Here is a 14123-nt window from a genome sequence, read left to right on the forward strand (position 1 = left end):
ACCTTCACCCCTTTCTGGAAAAATGTATCTAATAGGCTCGTTCAGACCTGCCCAAAAGTGATCAATTAGACAGGTCTGATCATATCCCTGACCGGAGGACAAAGATACAATTTCAAGGGCATACCCCCACACGGACCTGTCCCACAAGAGAGAAAAACAAATATAACCTACCCTGTAGAGGGAAAAAGGTAATCCAGGCTGTGCCAGAGGTAGGGATGGCCAACATGAACTGACCAACAAACAGACCGACTAGAAACACACAAGAGTGGAAACACAAGGAGACTAGGGAGGGAAATCAACAGGTTAACAAGACAGGGCAGGTCTAATAAACGAATAATGGGCAAACAAGGAGGCGGGGTATGAGGTAAGACAGAGAGACACACGGTGATACAGAAAGAAAACAAAGCCACGTCCTTTCACAAGACAACAAAACAACCGATTGGCATGAGCGCACATCGGTAAGACAGTGAGGCAATGTATGACCATACAAACCGACAAACAAGACGACAGAATTCTCACAGTACACTAAACCTGAGTGCACATCGTGAGGAAAACACCATGCGATGCACGCAACGGGTGACAAAAACAAGACGGTACACCTGTGCGAGAGTTTGGCCACACACACGCCCGACACCTTAGACCGAAGTGGACGAACCCCAGCAGAACATGAAGACATCTCACGACCCGGGCGCGCAACGTAACTCAAGTGGGGACAAATACTATTGTGCAAAGAGCAGCCCTAGTGATGTCTGAAAAAATCTCGATATATCGATAATCATCCATAAAATCTTCCTATTATCGATGCGTGAAAAAGGCGCCGATCCCAAGCCTACATGACAATCAACTGTCCTGTCAGAATGTGATAAGAGAAAGATGGTTTCATCACTGAAAAGTGCTCTCTAAAATGAAAATAAAAACTCATTAGATCTGCAAAATGGCAAATTAAGACGATAGGTAAGCGGTTTCCACCCTTGACTTAACATTGTTCTAACCATTCGCACAGCTAATATTTGCATCATCTGTACATTGTCGGCAAACAAGAGGATTCCATTGAGGAGGGATCTGGTCTCGCAGGTACGAGGCACGATCTGACATCCGTGGCCGGAGCGGTGGAAGTTTAATGTTTGGCCCCTGAACGGGGCTCGTCTGAGCACGTCTGCCAGTGCTCGACCGGTTTCCACATTTGTCCATCTTGAATTATTTTTGTCAATTTTACGGTGTTCATTGCAAAGCTGATGAAAGTGAAAGAGGAAACATCGTGATTTCACACCTGGAGAGAAATCTTTGCCTTTCTCTCCAAAATGCCTCCGAGAAGAGCAGCAAAGAAATCTCTTAATGCTCTCTATGTGGAAAATAGTTTGCATTTAAAGCAAGCTTAATGTGCACACGAGAGTTCACACTGGAGAGTGGAAAAGGTAAAGTAGTGTACTGTATATATGAAAAGCCTCCAGAAATAGGCTCTTTGGTTTCATTGCATGGTGAATGTTGCATTTTATTAGTTTTTTCTCTTTTAACCAAATATCAAGGTGCTAAAAACCGCCCAACAACTCCCTGGAATTGTGGCAGCAGTTTTTGCTCATTGTTTTCTCCAGAAAATACTAATTTGTAGGCTCCTCTAATTTACGATGACTATTGACCACAAGATGGCAGCACCTTCAAACATTAGACTGGATGCACACATTGGTGGAGCTCCCTACTAAATATGAACATTTGCAGAGGTCATGTGTTGAAGTGATTTATTGATTTATATATCCTAGATCACGTCTGATATTCACAAGTTCAGTTTTTGTGTTCTATTTGGAAAGATGGCGGTCGACGCCAATTTAAACAACAATACAACCCGCTAAAGAGACATATAGATAATATATAGCGCTACTTTGAATAAAGTTTATGGCTTCAAACATGGCTCATCCTATCAGAATTCACTGGCGGAACTAGGATGTCCATTCTGACCAGTGGCGATTGCTTGAAGACAACACGGGAAGCACAGCTCCCCCTAAAATTTCACAAGAAGCGTAATAATGACGAGCTGTACGAGTTATATGTAACTGATGAAATAACTCATTGTGCATTTTAATACTTGAGCCACTATCGTCTTTTTCATTCCTGTAACATAATCATCCATAGAAGCATGAGAGTCTCTAAACACATGGGACACGTTCACACAGCGGTAGATTACGGTTGTCAGTCCCGTATATGAGTGCTTAAAATGGTTGCGTCCACACAGTTCAGTTATGTACTAGAGTGACAGCCACATTCTTTAACCAAACTGACGCCCGTAAATTTTCAGGACTCACAAACGCATTTTCGGCAAACCTGTGCTGTGTGAACGAAACCACACTGGACAAGTAGTTCAAGTAGTCTGTCACTTCATAATATGGTGCAATGCCGCGTCAAGCATGACAAAACCTTCGGGCATTACGTATGTCGCCATCTGTTATATTGACTTAAGTCTGTCTCTATGGTTACAGGTGTTACTTGAAATAAATTAGAATACTGTAATAAACACGCCTACTTTTGAATGGTCATTAATAGTAAAAAATGGGCGTTTTACCATCGTTGGGAATAGTTCCACCATCTACCATCAGGGGCAAACGTCCTGCTAACCAGCTAACAGACCGCTACCGTCGGGTTCAGGACAGTTCTAATGACCTTTTAAGACAGACGTACCAATAGCTCCAAGGTTGTTAATGTTATATGCTGAAGAACTACACTTCCCGTGAATACCGAAGGGACGGATCCACTAATCAGGGACCGCCCACTCCCATGACGCTATGGCATTAATCTCCGTACACTCTCAAACTATTAAATATGTGTATATATATATATATATGAATATTTAGTTTGAGTAGTAGTTTGTCTTTGGGAGCAGCATTAAAGACACCAAAAACAATAGTTTATGCTTCCCAACCTTTGTAAAGCACCAGTCTCCATTGATTCTGACATAAAGCCTATACAATATCTGTCTTGAGGTCTCTTGTATCACTTGTGTTTGTCTTCCACGGTTTGAACTCCCCATGGGCTGTGCTAGTTCCTCTCCACCACAAGAGAGCAGCAGCTTGCAAACATGAGACTATGAGTGAGCTTAAAGTGATAGATACTCACCCTCATGACATCCCAGATGTGTCTGACTTTCATTCCTATGAAGAATATTTCAGCTCTGTTGGTCCATACAATGCAAGTAAACGGTGACCAACATTTTTAAGCTCCAAAAAAGCACTTACAAGGAGCACAAAAGTAATTCATATGACTCCAGTGGTTTAATCTATGTCTACTAAAGCGATCCAGTTGGTTTTGGGTGAGAAATATAACTCCCCTTTCCCTATAAATCTTGACAATTACACTTCTTAGTGCTTGACGCATGCGCAAAGTGCTAGGTGGCGTTCGGAAGAAAAATCACGCTTGAAATCACGATCGTGCCTAGAGGGTGCAATGGCGGGATTTATAAGGGAAAAGGAGTTATATTTTGGTCTGTTCTCACTCAAAAAGAGATGTTAAGTTGAATATTGGCTTCAGTCACCATTCTTTTGTCCATACACTAACTAGAGGCAAACATTTAGCCTTGCATATCCTTTTTCTGTTAGAACCTTTCATTTTTGGATGAACTATCCTTTGCCTTTGCTTGTACAGTAGATGTTGTATCTACACCATTCTGGGCAGTAAAATGATCTTAATCCACTGACAGCAGTTGTAAATTAGACATGTGTTTAGACATGACTGCATTCAAGTGGTTCCAAGCAACAAATTATCTGGAAACATTTCATGATATAATAGTGCCTGATTTTGTCTTTGACGCCACAGCTCATGATAGTCACTAGAAGGGTTCTGGTCCATGTCCATTCTTGTGGTGCCATCAGCCAATCAATGTGGTCATGATGTAATTTTCCTGTGGCTTCAGAGTGATTAGTCACTTGGCGTTCATGGCTCGGGTGATTGGCTCAAAAAATGTTTAATGAACAAGCAGGTTACGTACTTCCAGGGCTGCATGCACCAGCTGAGTAATTCTCATTAGCCAGTTTTCAACTATCAGGCCAGTGCGAGCCGTGAGACCAAAATTGGCCCTGGTGCCAACATCACACACTCCACCCATTTCAGAACCAAGAGGGAAGCTTAAGCTGAGGTATCATGTTATTTAGTTATCTAGAATATCGAGTATAATGTAAACATTATAAATTACCATTGACCACTCACTGTAACTGCCATGGTGTCCCGAGTGGTCTCTCCACTAACAGCGGGACGATGTCCCAGCACACCGTCCATGAACTCGAACCATGGAAAGTTCAATCTTTGGGCACTGCTTTGTCCATTGTGCCTTTTAATGGATTTCTACTGTATCCACAGTGTTTTATTGTTTCCCGAACCTGTACAACGCCGCACTGTATACCCTGGCAAGTGTGGCAAAACTTTGACATTGACCTCGATTCAATCCCCAGTTGGCCTTGTTCGGCTCTAGGGTAATCGGCGGGCCAAAGGCCATTGGCAGTTGGACCCGAGAAAGCCCCGAGGAGGCACGATGAAGCCCCAGAATTGACAGAGGGAACACAACTGGCCCTGGCACGCAATTGCATGCCCTCCTTTGGCCCAATAGTGGAAACGCTGCTAATGAGATGAATGGGGATGATAACTTGAGAACTCCTTGATGTAAGCAACACTAAAGTGGGCTTTTCTTGAGCAATATGAACAGGAATTCACGCCTATAGTCAAAGATATATTACATGAGACTAATACTTTAAAGAGATTCAGTAAAGTAAATGGTAAATGAATGACCTTAACGGTATTCAAAGCGCTTTGCTCTGTGACTCATTCACCTGTTCACACACACATAAACCAATGATGGTAGAGCTGCCATGCAAGGCGCTAGCCTGCCATTGGGAGCAACTTGGGGCTCAGTGTCTTACCCAAGGACACTTCGGCATGTGGAGTCATGTGGGCCGGGATTCGAACCGCCAACCCTGTGATTAGTGGCCGACCCGCTCTACCACCTGAGTCAAAGCCGCCCAGGTAGTGTGTTGTTTGTCCTCATCCACAGGCCCTTTAAGAGCATGCAGAGCCCACTTTATCAGATTTGTCAAGCTCCTCCAATTGCGTCTTGTGAAAGAGATTTCCTAGAATGCATGTCATTCAGATCAGTCCACTCTGACAGATGAAAACCCATCTGCCTGTCTCTGCTCTCACCAGGAAGCTTCGATAGGAGGTGTGAGATTCCCTATAGCAGCGTGAGGCCAACCCCCCGGACTCTTGCGCTTACTGTAACTATCAACTGATGTACTGTATTCTCAATGCTCTGGAAGAGATGCGTGGAAGGACCATAATGAGACCATATTGAGAATGACTCACTTCCATTGCAGTTCATTCTGCCAGTCAGATATTAACAAGCTATTATTATAAGGCACGCTGGAATAATTGATTGTGATTGGTTAATCGGGGCAGTATGCGTCAAATGTTTAAAACGAGTGTTAAACTGTAACACGAGCTTAAAGGGTTGCACTATTAAAACATTTTATGTGTTCATGTGTCATTAGTCAAAACCTCAGATGGCACGCTCACAGTCCATTTACTGACCATCTGATGCATTTCACACAAAACGCCAAGAACTGCTAAAATCACCCGTTCCAATCTGATTGTCTGGCTTTAACACACTTCTGGAAATTGTTTTTGGTTTCCGACGCCATATTAAATATACCCTATTCACAATTCATTTATTCCATAACCAAAATTGTCTGATAATAGTTGAGTTGAGTAGTATTGTGCTGGTCATTGAGTTATACAAAGTGAGAAAACTGAATGAAGCATTCCACGTGTGAAATGAAGTACTTTATTTTGGAGCATTCGTGTGTCCCAGACCTCACATGCAAACACGAAAGTGTCAAGCATTTTCTGATTCCTGTTTGCATGTATTTGCATGATGAAGCTTGACTGCAGGCATGTTTAATGCACGCTGCTCCTGTAAACTGGACTTCCTGCCTACATTATGTCATATGTCACATTATAAAAAGCTCAAATTGTGTGTTTCCAGAACACAGACAGAATGCATAATAATGATATTGGCAGGAATGTGATCATGTCTCTCGCAGCAGTAACGCAGCGCATGTGTGTTTTGTGAAAGATGGAAGGAGGTTGAAATGTTGTCGGGATTGAAACATGGCGAATATACCCTAAAATGCATCTGTGTTCTTCTGCACTGGGTTAAACTCATCCACCCCTTCCACTCTCTCTGGCTCAGTTCCAAAAACGAGTGAGTTACCTACACAGGCAGCATAGTAAGGCTTCACAAGCCTGCTTCCAACGCAAAAGCTGTTCCCTCTAAAGGGCCAGTTCACACTGCCCCAACAAACGACCACAGGCGCCAACAAACACCAACATCCAACTGTTGTTGGCAATCATTGTCATCTGTTCAATCAGTCGGGCTTGGTATGATTTTCCAACAAACTTTGACTTAATCTGACTTCACGAACTGTTGCAATGAAAATGACAGTGTGGAACACGACAGTTATGTGTCTCAAAATTCTAAACACAACTGGCAACTTTAGAATGATTGAAGTACATTGTGAACCAAATTCGAATTGTTGCCATAATTGGAGTGTTCCAATTATGTCATTTGCGAGGTTCCATTTCTGTAAGGATGCTGCCTTAAAAAGTCAGATGTCTATGTTGGCTGTAGACAGCTTTCGATCTGACAGAAACATCAACCAAACCCTTGAAGAGACCGAATAGGTTGCCTGCTATACAGATGTTTAGAGTTGGAATTTTGCAGGAAGACTTGAAGGTGTCATTAGACTCCATCGATGGTTAAAAGAGGTCATGTGTGCTCTTTTAATGAGCATTACAGCAAAACAACTCTATATTAGTGAAATGTCCACAGACCTCCACTATGATCATGTAGCATGAAGCACTTTAACAGTAAGAGGTCAAAGAACTAATCTCTCAAACAAAGATGCTCTCCGAGACGCTAATCCTCATCTCAGGACAGAGACGGTCAAACTACAATTAGCATGTCGTTAAAAAACTGCAAACACACGTCAGTCACATTCCAGACACGTAACAAACCTTTCTGATCTTACCAATCAAAGCTGAGGGTAGTTTTTGGAGTGTGCTAATTGCTATGCTAACATTTGAACTTGAACTAATTGAGGTGAAATAACTCCATCGCCCTTAAACACTCGCACTAATGAAACAAAAAGTGGGAAAATACTAAAACGGCGCACTAGCTTAGGAGAACTTTTATTTTTAAATGGATTATTCCTGCTCTAAATTGTTATTGGATGAGTCGCGTTCATTGGCGTTGCACAATAAGGCAATCGGATACGCAAGGCTGGCGGTAGAGGGTGTAAATGACTAACACAGCGCCTCAAACGGCTTATTGCTTTTAAAAACACAGCTGCAACAGCACTATGATAAAAGATTCAATTTTCAATAAATACAATGGCAAGGAAAAAGTATGTGAACCCTTTGGAATAGGCTGGTTTTCTGAATTTAGTGGTCATAAAATGTGATCATAGACACAAGTATAGACAAACACAATGTGCAAAGCTAACAACACACAAACTATTATAACTCTTTCAAGTCTTTAGTAAGCACATCCCTTTAAACATTCACAGTGCTGTGGTAAAAGTAAGTGAACCCTTGGATTTGATAAATGGTCGACCCTCTTTTGGCAGCAATAACCTGAACCAAGAGATTTTTGAAATTGAAACACGAAAGTCTTAAAATATTTTTCTGTGTATGACTTGTATCATATATTTGCAATACAAACTAAACCCCTTTCCTGTAGTGAAATCACTGTAATATGTGGCCTCAAGTGGCTTAAAGCTTTAGTGTGACATTTTGAACATCAGACTCTGGTGTCATTCACTGTCTGAAATCAGACACAAAACATATTAGTGTCTGGCAGAGGTTTACAGTCTAATAAAGCTGTACAGTTCAGAGTTACGGGAAGTGTGTCGAGACAGCCGCATGACCAACTCAAGTGTGTGATGTGAATCACTGCTGAAGATGTTCTAGTATATCACCTAGGTGCCTAGAGCTTTGAAGTTACTGTATTAGATTCCTCACTATATATACAATTCTACATCTCAAATTCACCTGACATGACTGTCCTGTAGAGAGATGCTTCAACCTCGCCACCACAATGCCACAGTTTTCACCTCAAGAAGTCATTTACTTACCGGGTATTTTTGTTGTTTGCCAGTAAAAATATCGAAACATTCTTAAAACAAGATACAGATAGTTTACAAAGACATCGGACCCACTTTATATTAGGTGTACTTAAGCATTTGATACAATGTACTTATTATGAACTTATGTGTTGTTGCATTGTACTTGCATTTAAAATACCTGCATTTAATTGCAATTGTAGTTACACTGTTTACCTTAACGTAACCCAACCCTTACCCTAACCCCTACTCCTAAACCTACACATACCGAGAAGTCACACATTGTGTTGTCTGTATTTTAATGTTAGTACATAGTAGTTAAAGACACCTATTAAAAAGTGTGGTCAAGATATCTAAAAAGGGTAGTTATGTTTACTCTTATAACAAGAAAAAACTATTGGCCATTTTTTACGTTTTCCCCCTTTATCTCCCAATTTGTAACGGCCAATTCCCAATGCGCTCCAAGTCCTTGTGGTGGCGTAGTGACTCGTCTCAATCCGTGTGGCGGACGACGAATCCCAGTTGCCTCCGCGTCTGAGACCGTCAATCCGTGCATCTTATCACGTGGCTAGTTGAGTGCGTTGCCACGGAGACATTGCTCAACTAACCACACGCCCCACCGAGAGCGAACTACATTATAGCGACCAAGAGGAGGTTACCCCATGTGACTACCCTCCCTAGCAACCGGGCCAGTTTGGTTGCTTAGGAGACCTGGCTGGAGTCACTCAGCATGCCCTGGGAATTGAACTAGCGAACTAGCGAACTCCAGGGGTGGTAGCCAGCGTCTTTACCACTGAGCTTCTCAGACCCCCCAAATAGTTTATTCTTGTTGTAAGCATAAACCTCACTAAATATTGTTAGATTTCTCTGATAATAACACTTCATATAAGACAAGTAAGAAAGAGTAAGAAAATTTTTTTTTTTTAGTGTTTTGGGTGGTTGTCAGGGCATCGCTATGCAGTTGCTAGGGTGTTCTGGGAGATATTTCAGGGAGTTACTGATGACCACATTGTTACGTGTTCAATTATTAATCTTTCTAATAAGCAAATAAGTCGAATACAAACTTGAACTGTGCCGAAGAAGGCTGTGGCTCATTTGGTAGAGCGGGTCGGCCACTAATCGCAGGGTTGGTGGTTCGAATCCCGGCCCACATGACTCCACATGCCCAAGTGTCCTTGGGCAAGACACTGAACCCCAAGTTGCTCCCAATGGCAGACTAGCAACTTACATAGCAGCTCTACCATCATTGGTGTGTGAGTGTGAATGGGTGAATGAGTCACAGTGTAAAGCGCTTTGAATACCGTTAAGTTTAAAAAGGCGCTATATAAGTGCAGACCATTTACCATTTATTTTATTAATAATAACGTCAAAGTAGCTACAATCTCCGTAAGTGACCATTTAGTTATTTTGAAAACATGGGATGGAAACATGGCTTTATTTGCACATGGTTTTTGCTGTATTATGATTTTCCACGTGAATCAAATTTGCAACTTGAATGGAAACACAGCTAATGTTAGTCAACAGGATTACAGTGTCATCTAAGTATTTCACTCGTGGCTTTTTCTGCCGTCTGGCCTTCACCTCAGTGTTCTCGTGCTCCTCACCTGTTCCTGCTGTCACTGTGATAAAATTAGACATCAGGCCATCGGTTAATTTGGTCTGCTGTCAGCTGGAGATCCTGGTTGTCTGCACAGGTCAGGAGAGCTTCTCCTCAAAGCCACGAGACAGTGGACACAACACTGTCGAGACTTTATGTCTGAAACACAAATTCAGATGTCGTCGTTTTTGTCTCTAAGGTCAAACATTTCTACATGGGTTCAGGACCTCCAACTAACTAATGAGTACATTTTTCTCTTCATTGCACTTCTCATCACCTAAGAGTTCTCTTCATGCTGTTCGCTTCACAAGCTGTGAGAAGAAAGTAAATGCAAATGTTTACCCTGTTGGAAAGACTAGCATATGTAGTGTTTTGGATGCTGGTCACCCGTATGAGATGATGGCGTGTTGGAGTCCCCACCAGGCTGTTTAACTAGCCTAACCAGCAAGATGCCCAAAGTCAACCAGCTTTACAATAAAGACCATACTAATTGACAGGGGTGGTAGTAGAATGTGATCTTTAGGGTGGGAAACTGTTTGACTCACTGTTGAAAAGTCTAGTATTTTGGGTTTGGGGGTTGTGGCATATTCACGGTAATGCACAGCTATTCGTGAAGTATTCTTTTATTTTACGGTAGTGAAAAAGACTGTTCAGGTTTTAGCATCTGGCAGTGAAACCTAAAGTTAACATATCAAAGCTCTTTTTACAGTACGGAGGAGCTTTTATAATGGCACGGCTCATGTTCTTTATTATAAGCAGTAATGTGTGTTTGGCTATAGGGCAACAGAAAGAGATCTTTTATAAACAACATATGGGAACAATAATGATTGTAAGTAGAACCAACACACACACACACACACACACACATACACACTTTAGATGGAAAATGACGGTTTCTGTAAAATGCAAATGCTAAACCTGTGAACAATTTCAGACCCATACTGTTGCCTTCAGCTGTCTGTGAGCTCAGAGATTGTCTATGTCATCTTTTGAGCTCTACACGAGAACATTAGCCTGTTGCACAGATTTCCATGGCTTTTGCTTGGATCAGCAGAAACAAACAGGGCCAAAAATGAGCCGCAACATGGAAATTTGTCTGCTCTCTAAGCCAACAAACAATACGTACTGTACTGATATGTAACATCGTTGGTCTGCAGAGGTTGGAAAGTTCTGCGGGCATCCACGTTTGACCTGAAGTTCTGAAGATTCATGTCATCATAGTAAACACAATAAACAGCGTTTGAAAGAGTCAAGTCTGAGATCACTCCTTCCCAACACAAGGCTATATTTGTGCCGTTTGACTGCTTCCAAAAAAAGCGACTCTTGAATAATGGATGACATCTGAGGAGGAAAGAGCCAGACCCAAACAGAGCAACAGTACACTTGTTACTCGGTGAGATAATTGGCCACTTTTTGCTGTTGGGAAACACTTCAGTGTGACAACCTTTAAAGTGAAACAAAATCTTGGAAATCTTGGAATTGAAGCATTACATCAACTGTTTTATGTAATCAAGTGTTCCATTTATCAACATCTTTAATTGGACTATGGTACATATATTAGTAAAATTGGGCGGCTGTGGCTCAGGTGGTGGAGCGGGTCGGCCATTAATCACAGGGTTGGTGGTTCGATTCCTGTCCCACACGACTCCACATGCCGAAGTGTCCTTTGGCAAGACACTGAACCCCAAGTTGCTCCCAATGGCAGGCTAGCACCTTACATAGCAGCTCTGCCATCATTTGTGTGTGAATGTGAGTGAATGGGAAACAGTGTAAAGTGCTTTGGTAACCGAAAAAGGTGCTATATAAGTGCAGACTATTTGCCATTTAAAAAACGTTTTACAATGTTATTCTGTCATTATTCTTGTAATGAAACCCACTTTCTGTAGCTTCAAGTGTAGATGATAAAATTAGAATCTAGAATTAGAATTGGTAGTTTCGTACTAGGTGCAGTTGGGTTTGGCCCTAAGTCTGGTCACGGTCACATTGGAAATTAGGAAATTTCTAGCCATCAACTATTTGATGTCATTTATACGCTCTGTTAATTTGGAAAATTGTGAAATTTTGGCTGGTTTAGAAGAAATATTGTGTATCGTCAGCATAACAGTGAAAACTAATTCCATGGTTATTGATAATGTCTCCCAGGGAGAGTGTATATATATATATATATATATATATATATATATATATATATATATATAGGGAAAAAAGCAGAGGCCCTAAAACTGATCCCTGTGTCACTCCATACTTAACTTTAATTTGATCGGACAGTTCCTCATTTACACAGACAAAGTGGTAGCGGTTATATTGATAGGACCTAAACCAAGCTTATGCAAGTCCACATATGCCAACATAATTCTCCAGCATATCCAAGATGGTGTCGAAGGCAGCACTAAGATCTAAAAGCACTAGAAGATAAATGCAGCCGTGATCAGACGATAAGAGCAAGTCATTTGTAACCAGTGTTAGGGAAAGTTACTTTTAAGAGTAATTTGCTACAATATTGAGTTACACCCTAATTCTAATAACTAATTCCATTACTTAGTTACTTTTCATGTCAAGTGTCAATTTACTTTTGAGTTACTTTTGCACTTTTTGTATAAGCTATGGATAGGTTACTGCCCAGAGGTTGCCATAAAGTAAAATTAAAATAATACAAAATAATAAAATAAAATTAATTATTATAAAAATAAAGTTGCACAACATAAAATGACTGTCCATTGTTAAGGCATTAAATATTGGATTTCCAATGTCAACACTTTACCTAAAATCCAAATAAATTTCTCCTATATATCACATATCATTATATCACATATACTGTACATAACACCCATGTTTAATATTATGCATAATTAAATAGCACGGTAAAATACATTTTGTAATAGGTCAGTTATGTGATCAAAATGTATATAAAAATGTACATAAAACTTTATGTATATAGGATTCTTGGAACTTACTCTTTTACATGATTGACAGTAAGCCAAGCTGAAATCAAGCTTTTGTTGATGCATGCGCTCATCTGCGTGATTACGCCATGGCAAAGAAGATTTTTTCAATTTATTTTTCCATTTCAATAATTAAAAATGCATATAAAACAATATAAGGTCCTGTGACTTATAGTTCGAAGCGATTTAATAATATAAATAATTTATACGTAGCTAATATCGGTAATTAAAAGCATTAAAAAGTGATTAATTCAGGGTATTTTGCCTTTACAAGGTACTTTGCAACCAGTGTAAATATTCTGGTCATCATAGCATTACTATTCAAACAAACTCTAGACCAAACGCAACTCCTCACATGCCCAAAAAATTACGTTTCATCACACTCGTAGTAACTATGAGTCGTAGGAAAAACATTTGACGTGAACTGGATACTTTCACTTTCCTTTTGCATAGCAAAGAGGGTTGCTAATATGAGAAATATCCTCAAGATAGACATTCGATAACATTAATGAATGAATAGAATACAACAGGCATATAGTTTTACACACAGACAAAAGCCTGTTTATTTGTGTACAGAGTTTCAAAACAGATGAGTATTTACTGAGGTAAACATTAGAATGGGTCACTGAGCTTGCCTATTAGCTGAAGGGAAGTCGGGACTCGGGCGGCTACTCCCAGGTCCTTGTGGCTGCTGAATACAAAGTTTGTTAGTGGGACTCATACAGAGGTGCGAAATACGTTTTATTTTCTCCAAACAACACGATTTTGACCATGTGCAATTATATTCTTTTGCGACTTTATTTCCTGAAAATATGTAAATCAGATATTATAATGTAAATATTTAAAGTAACAAGTTACTGTACTCATTACTTTAAAATGTAATCTGATTACGTAACATGTATTACTTGTAACGCGTTTCCTCAACACTGTTTGCAACTATGATAAGTGCAGTCTCTGTACTACGATGGGGGCTAAATCCTGACTGATAGTCGTCATAAATACAATTTCTCTGTAAAAATGAACATAGTTGGGAGGACACTACCTTTTCTAGTATTTTCAACATAAATGGGACATTTAAAATCTGTCTATAATCAGCCAATTCTCCTGAATCAAGCTGTGGTTTCTTGATAAGGGGTTTGATAACTGACAGTTTAAAGTTTCAAGGGACATGCCCTAAGGATAATATGTTAATAATATTAAGAATAGGTTCTGAGATTACAGGAAACACCTCTTTTAGGAGTTTAGTCAGTATTGGATCTAACGTACATGTTGTTGATTTTGATGTTTTGATAATTTTTGTTAGTTCTTCCTGACCTATAACAGCAAATGATAGAAGTTGCTCGTAGGGACCAACACTAGTAAGACTATGGGCCATATTACTAGAGAGGAGAGCGCCACCTTTCCTGAAGGGATGGAGTCCATCTCTCTTTA

The sequence above is a fragment of the Xyrauchen texanus genome, chromosome 25 (assembly GCF_025860055.1).
Source record: "Xyrauchen texanus isolate HMW12.3.18 chromosome 25, RBS_HiC_50CHRs, whole genome shotgun sequence".
In the NCBI taxonomy this organism is placed as follows: domain Eukaryota; kingdom Metazoa; phylum Chordata; class Actinopteri; order Cypriniformes; family Catostomidae; genus Xyrauchen; species Xyrauchen texanus.